Source organism: Haliotis cracherodii, unplaced genomic scaffold (genome assembly GCF_022045235.1).
Source record: "Haliotis cracherodii isolate W230 unplaced genomic scaffold, xgHalCrac1.p SCAF_2, whole genome shotgun sequence".
NCBI classification, from domain to species: Eukaryota; Metazoa; Mollusca; class Gastropoda; order Lepetellida; family Haliotidae; genus Haliotis; species Haliotis cracherodii.
This window is the reverse complement of record NW_027266275.1, coordinates 33,177,301-33,184,962: the sequence shown is the minus strand read 5'-3', so window position 1 is coordinate 33,184,962 and position 7,662 is coordinate 33,177,301. Positions and strand designations below refer to the sequence as shown.

General features: G+C 40.8%; 1 long non-coding RNA gene across 1 annotated transcript; it reads left to right on the top strand.

The window, feature by feature from the left end:
- Window positions 1-1,169: 1,169 nt before the first annotated feature.
- LOC139469757 (uncharacterized) lies at window positions 1,170-5,861 on the top strand. Its single transcript, XR_011653742.1, has 3 exons — window positions 1,170-1,272; window positions 1,513-1,534; window positions 5,626-5,861. It is a non-coding gene; the product is annotated as an uncharacterized lncRNA (long non-coding RNA).
- The last annotated feature ends 1,801 nt before the right edge of the window (window positions 5,862-7,662 follow it).

Below are 7,662 nucleotides of genomic sequence, written 5' to 3'. Positions count from 1 at the left end.
CGAAAGAACTGAAAAACAATGCAATTTGACATCAACAAGCACTCCAGCCTATGTCGCAAACACGATGCGTGGCGACGAAAGTGTATATTCAATGTAAAGCTTTTGGTTTTATGATATATACATGTAGTTCATGCGCAAAGATGGATGTGGGATGAATATCGACAGGGCAGATATTTGAAAGATTTTTGTTTTTGTACTTATGTGTAAGTTCATTTTCCAGGCTCCAATGAGAGCTTATAACAAGGCCAAAATTATGTCTAGTTTGTTTTATTTCAAGAACCTGTTTTCAAGATAATTATATGGGTATATTGGTCGAAATATTCGTAAAATATGGATTTGTCCAAGAAGATTTGAAATAAAGTTATCCTCATTCGCATTTTTTTCCATATGAGTGAAAATGATTGCCAAAATCCAAGTTTAAGGTCAATATGTATTCATTGTTCCCACTTAGAGGATTCGGAAATAACATTGAAACTTATTGTGTCCAAGCTTTAAGTGTCTACATCAGCTTGGTTTTGAGAGAAAAGGGCCAGTGAAGCACTTTCTTCAAGTATTACATCAATGACTGAAGGTGAGCTTCTGTACCTCAGATGTGTTGCTTATTGTCAATCTACAACGGTGCACTATTACAGGTCGAGGCCAACACCTCAATATATATATTTAAGCATTGATGTTCAGTGGAAGTTCAACTGGACTCAAGTCATAATTGACTGTTTATTAATAAAGTGGATCAGTAAGAAGGGATTCCGGATAAATTGTCCCTGAAAATAATTATGCTTCAGACCTTTGGAAAAAAATGCCACCCACAGGCAAGCTTCGTTAAAATGATCCGTTAACCCGAATATTTGTTTCAGGATATCCAGTATGTACGGCGAACAATTATTTTTGTCGCGTGAAATCATACTAAATAATGTATTATGTTTTACAGTAATTTCAAGAAAAAAATATTCAAAACATATAGACATGCATACCCCCAAAAGAATTCAAATGGGCGGCCTTTTTCGACAGGTCATGAAAGGTTTCATTGTTTCTTTTGAAAGGAGTTTCGTTAAGTATGGAAAGATCTTTTATTACCACGGCGTGACCTGACCCTCACCACTCAAGGGAATTACTTAAGACAGACTGAGTTATGTCCCTTATCATGCGCAAACACTCCAGTCCGCCTGGGATGAGATCGTGTGGTATTGTCGCCTTCTTGTTTGAAACTCCCACGCCCCTGACTGTCATACAATGTCGCTACTGTCTCTGTTTGTTCTGTGTTCAGTATTAACTGTGAGTATATTTCTTTTACCTTTCTACTGCATTTCATTCTATTGTTTTGGTGGTAAAACGTAAAGGCTGAACGTTGAATTATTCTTTTGCGATCTGAAGTTATCAAAATATTTTTGTGGAATGTGAATCAATCATTATGTTATGTGAACTTTAAAGATATTTCTTGATGATGTATATGATTCGGGTTTATATAAATAAATACCATCACGTGTTATTGTTTTGTTTTCTTGTTACTTTCAGAATCAAATCGCAGCTTCAACAGGTATGTACCTTTGTGCGAGCGGGTATACGTGCGTGCGTGTATGGCTTCGTGTCCTAGTCCAGAGTAGTCTTTGTTGTATCCCTTAATAACAAACGCCAGGCAGGTTAACAGCAAGTACCATCTCTTAACGTCGTTGGGGCGGTCGGGTAGCCTAGTGGTTAAAGCGTTCGATCATCACTCCGAAGACCCGGGTTCGATTCCTGACATGGGTACAATGTGTGAAGCCTAATTCTGGTGCCCTCCGCCGTGATATTGCTGGAATATTAATAAAAGCGGCGTAAAACCACACTCACTCACTCACTCACTCACTCATTCACTCGCTATAACGCGGGAGCGGATCGAACCCCCAACTTTCTGCTCTACGGGCAGGCGCTATATGTATGTACGTGTAGTATTATGGGCACTGAGTAGCTTGTCAGTGAAATCCTATGTTAGGCCATGATAACAACAAAATTTCACCTCGTGCAGCTTATTGAAACAAAACGTCAATGCCACAGAATACGCAGTCTCAAATTTTCTGCCGAGACAGATTCTATGGGCATGAAAGGCAAAATATATAGTTCTCAAAATATATAAATGGATCTATGAACATCAGTGGTGAGATCAGGAGTTCGCGGAAAGGGTAAAACTAAACCTGACGTGACCTGTAATGGGATGTCCTCAGATCGCATTTTAATGTTTGTTTGTTTGTTGTTTCACGTCGCACTGAGAAGACAATCCAATGCTTTACATCATGAGCATGAATCCACGCAATTGGGATACGATGGCATGCATCAACCAAGTCAGCGAGTCTGACCACCCGATCCCGTTAGTCGCCTCTTACGACAGGCATATAGTCGCCGATTACAGCAAGCATGGGTTGCTGAAGACCTACCCCAGATCTTCACGGGCTCGCATTGTAATGAGATTGGGGTGTTCTCTTACTCTGTGTGTCTTACTGTCTGTTTGTTGCATAACGCCGCACTCAGCAATATTCCAGCTACATGACGGCGGTTTACTGGATGAAATAGGAGTGGATCTAGAGTTTAGATGAAAAACATTTCCTTGCATCATGGCTGTTATTAAGCATAATTTCTTCTTCGAAAATCCCGATAACCTCGAGATAAGTATAGAAAATTGTTTACAATCAGACTATGTGAAGTTGTGGTGTCAAACTATTATTGTAATGCCCTTGGGCCAAATCTGGCCTGGCATTTCAACGGAGATAAATATCAGATATCGCCCTTAAAGAATAGCGTGAAGGGAAGTACTTGGAGATAGCTACCGGGCCAAGTAAACATTGTTTGTATTTATAGAGTTGCCTGTCCAGTTTTAGATTTCCTTATCAGTGACCCGACAACATTTCGTGTGTGTTTTGCTTCATCAAAATTTTAAGTTCATGCATTAAGTCTAATTGTTTTACGAATGTACTGGCTACAACGACCAAATCGCACAAAATGCACATCCGGTCAGAACATATAAGCTTGTTCAAATGCTTCACGGATATCGAAGCGCGAAGTTAAAGATGTAATGGAATTATATCAAGCCCATTTTTTGGCACTCAGTCAATTAATTTATTTTCACTTTTCAAATTTCAAGCATGCCCCGACAGTCAGACAAGGCAGACTGACAAGCAGCTGATTGATACAAACTGTACAAAAGAAACAAAGTTCCAATAAATACTTGCTCTTTAAAATCACACACTTTTTTATTCATCAATAACAAACAAATGTTTACACGTTTATGTTATCTTTACACTGACAACACACCAAAACCTGCTTTAACATTATACTTGAAAATTGTATTCCGGAATTTTCCGGATTTTAACATCTTCGAAATTATGACAAGAAACTTTCAATGGAAGCATTATTAAACAACTTCATATTTTCCCTACATGTACACACATATTCAGAAATGTGCTGTAGGTACTTACTACATTTTATTAGCCTATTCCCAACATAACTTAAATATATTTCTCTCAATCGACAACCGCAGCAGCCGTCACATGTGCTTTTACAACTTATGATCCGGATCATTCTCCGGGTAAAAACCTTATAAACTTGTCAAATGAACACAATCTACTGAAAGAAGCTCTCGTAAAAGGAAATCCCAACCTTGAGCACAAAACGCGATCTCACGAAAGGTCCACGTGTACTGCATGCTTGTGATGTGTCTGTTTTAACTCCCAGACTGTATTTATATCTGATTACGCAGTATTTTATTACTTTTAATGCTAAAGCTTAAGTCAGATAAAGCACGCGTAACTCGACATTCGTGACAAATAGTGATTTTACTGGCTCGAACATTATTTGTAACGAATGTCCAGTTTAGCGTGCATTTTCCTCAACGTAATTTGAATATCACGTGACCAGACTTTTCTCTTGTATAAACCAAACGCGCTTCTACTTATACAAAAGCTTCTTTACGATTCAGAGACTAATTGCACACTAGAGATATATCCAACTACAAGCGTGAAAGTTAGGAATATAAGACGTTTAACAAACATTTATCAAAGAAATACACATCGATGTGACCATGTTATTATTATTATATTATATTGTATATATCGCAGGTATTCCAGTACTAGTATCTGCTCAAATGCGGTTTTATTTGTTCCCCGAACAGTGGATCCGTTTGCATTCGAGTTATCATTCTCAACTCCCTGGGGAGTATACAACCAAAGCTGTTTTTGCATCCACCTGACATACCGGGTACCCATTCCCTGCTGGGTGAACAGAAACTATGTCACCTGCCCTGGTTGACACCACACGTAAACCATCGTTAACTATCAAACAGGATACCATATATATGCCTTTTTCCCTCCATAGTGGAGTACAAAACATGTTATAAGTTAACAGGGAAAAGGAGAGATTTTACATGATGGATTAAGAGTCACTTTAGAGGTGGCACGTATCATATAGTCTGGTTATCACAGATATTTGGAACAGTTCTTGATCCTCATCGGACAGGGAAACAGGAGGCTGACAGGACAGGAGGCTGCAGACAAGATCAGTGTCGGATCTATCTTGGAGTTGGACACTGGTTTGGTTTGTTTGGTTTGATGTTGTTTTACGCCGCACTCAGCAATATTCCAGCTATATGACGTCGGTCTGTAAATAATCGAGTCTCGACCAGACAATCCAGTGATTGATATCATGAGCATCGATCCACGCAATTGGGATCGATGACATGCATCAACCAAGTCAGCGAGCCTGACCATCCGATCCCGTTAGTCGCCTTTTACGACAAGCATAGTCACCTTTTATGGCAAGCATGGGTTGCTGAAGACCTATTCTACCCCGGAGTCTTCACGGGTCAGTTGGACACTGAGTTCCACAGGACCAATGTTGATGATGTCACACCACAGCATGTCCCGATACATGCTTAAAGTTTCACAATAACACAGGGCGTGTGGTAGAAGGTCGTCGTAGTGTAGACCACAGACAAAGCCAGAGGGCACATAAATGAACAATGAACGCATATTGTTTCTTAATGTTTGGTTGGGCATCTGTCCAACAGGATACCATGTTATGATCAGCACTTTGAAATGTGCAACAATTGTACTTTAAATACAATTTTCTCAATGACATTAACAATATGTTAATCATGCGTATACGTTTAAAAATTAAATGGATCATAAACATATGGCATTTATTGAGTACACCATTAAAATGTAGCGATTCGTCACAGCCCGCAAGCCTGAGACAAAGATACTCGGTTGACCGCAAATAACTCTGGGTAGGAAAGTGCCTAACTTTGAGTCTGTAACGTACTGAGTACTCTCTTCTGGGTTTTTTGTTTCTGTTTGTTTGATGTTTAACGCCGCACTCAGCAATATTTCAGCTATGTGACGGCGGTCTGTAAATAATCGAGCCTGGACCAGGCAATCAAGTGATTGACATCATGAGCATCGATCCACGCAATTGGGAAACGATGACCTGCCTCAACCTAGTCAGCGAGCCTGACCACCCGATCGCGGTTGTCGCCTTTTACGGCAAGCATGGGTTGCTGAAGACCTATTCTAACCCGGATCTTCACGGGTCTCTTCTGATGAGTACATGTAAGTTGTAACATAGTTAAAACTGATGCCGTGAAAATTCATCTCCTTACAGATTCTAATCCTGACAGTCCGCAAGTTCTGACCAGTCTATTCACATCAAGCACAGTGCTGGTGGCGTCGGCGGTCGCCGTGATAATCTCGGCTGTGTGCCTGCTGGCTCGCAAGAAGAAGGCTTCAGACACCGAACCCCCTTTCCCTGTCACAACGTATCGGCGGAAATCGTTTTCAGGATGAACTGTTTCCTTCATGGTACATTATACATCTTTCATTAAAACCATATTATATCGATGTGTCCATTGTTCATTCTTTTACCTATATTAAGTTAAGAGCGTACATGTATGTCGTACAACCACAGCTTTGTTCCAAATAAACGTCCTTTCGATCGCTTCTCATATGCGATTACTTTGAAGGCGTGGTCCCATTTACTCAGGGAACTCTTGCCCAAACTTACAGCTCATCTTTGGATCTCCGCCAGGCAAGGTAACAACAAGTACAATCGTGTAACGGGGATCGAACCCAACCTTCCGCTCTCTGGCCAGACGCTCTACCAACAACACCATGAAGAAGTTGCATAACACTATATCAGCTATTTGATTCTTCCCTGGGTATCAATCTGCATCAGTAGTGCGTATTAATGCCAAGTGAAGATGGAATTGGAAAAGATAAAGGTGATTCAATATTTAGCACTGATTATTTAACTACAATCCGCACGACATACTGCCAATGAGAAGTATGAAAATTATACAACCAACAGGTACAAGAATATATGAATCTGTACGAATAATTACCTAATCCATTAGCTACATCCCACGCAGTAAATCATACAAGATACATTGTAATATTTTTTCTAAAATATTATTTGAAATATACAAACTACAACTCAGTTGAAGTCATCTTCAATAATAAAACCATTTTCTAATTTACAGGGGGCCACGGGTGTCCCAGTCATCTTAGGAGCCGCGGTTCGCTGTGCAGAGTTGCGTCCCTTGGGCACGCCAGAAACCTATGATTGTGGGTTCGAATCCCGGTTCACCCTGATTATGTTTCTAGTTTTGTCAGCACCATACCCGTGCTTGTGGGTTTCCCCGAAGTGGTAAACGTCTGAGACCTGCATCACTTCGGGCTTTTTTCCCACATCAAGCTGACGCACCGTGATAAAACTGGAATACTGTTAAAAGCGGCGTTAAACCCAACTCACTCATTCTAATTTACAGATTGCCGTAGAGTGAGTGCAATAGGTCAGTTATTTATCATGGGGTGAATATAGGATTGCATGAGTTCCGGTTATATATCATAAAGTGAGTGCAATCGGTCAAATACATAACATAGGATGAATAGGGGGTTGCACGTGGTTCGGTTATATATCATAGGGTGAGGAGTGCAATAGGTCAGTTATATATCATAGGGTGAACAGGGGATTACACGTGGGTTGGTTATATATACTGCTCACACAAAGTTGGGGATTTTGAAAAGTTACGACGAAAAGCTTCAGAATTATGTTTAATTTTCATTGGGAAACAAAAATAATGTGGAAATAAGGAAGTTAAGAAACAGTTTTGAAAGTAATGACTTTGATCAAACAGCAATTTCATCTTGTAGACACTGGAAAGTTCATGAGGGGTAGAAACCCTAAAGTCATAAATTGGTTAATACCGGGTTAGCCCACCATTAGCAGCCAAACAAGCATTACACTGACGTCTCATACTCCTTATGATGCGACCAATGTGAACTTGGGGAATCCTCTGCCATTCCTCTTGGAGTGCCACGCCCAGTTGTTGCAAGTCTTGACATGGGGGATGCCGCCTCTGTACTCTTCCGAGCATATCCCACACATGCTCCATAGGGGAGAGGTCGGGGGACATCGCTGGCCATGGAAGAGTTTCAATTTGGTGCCGCCGCAAATGGTTAAGGACGACGTGCGCACGGTGAGCCCTGGCATTATCGTCCTGGAAGATGAAAGCCTCTCCGTGACGGTGTGCAAATGGCAGGACATGTGGCGTGATGATGTTGTCCCAATAGTAAAAACCCGTAACTCTTCCTTGGCAGATGTGGAGATAGGTTCTGCCTGTCACCGTGATTCCACCCCACA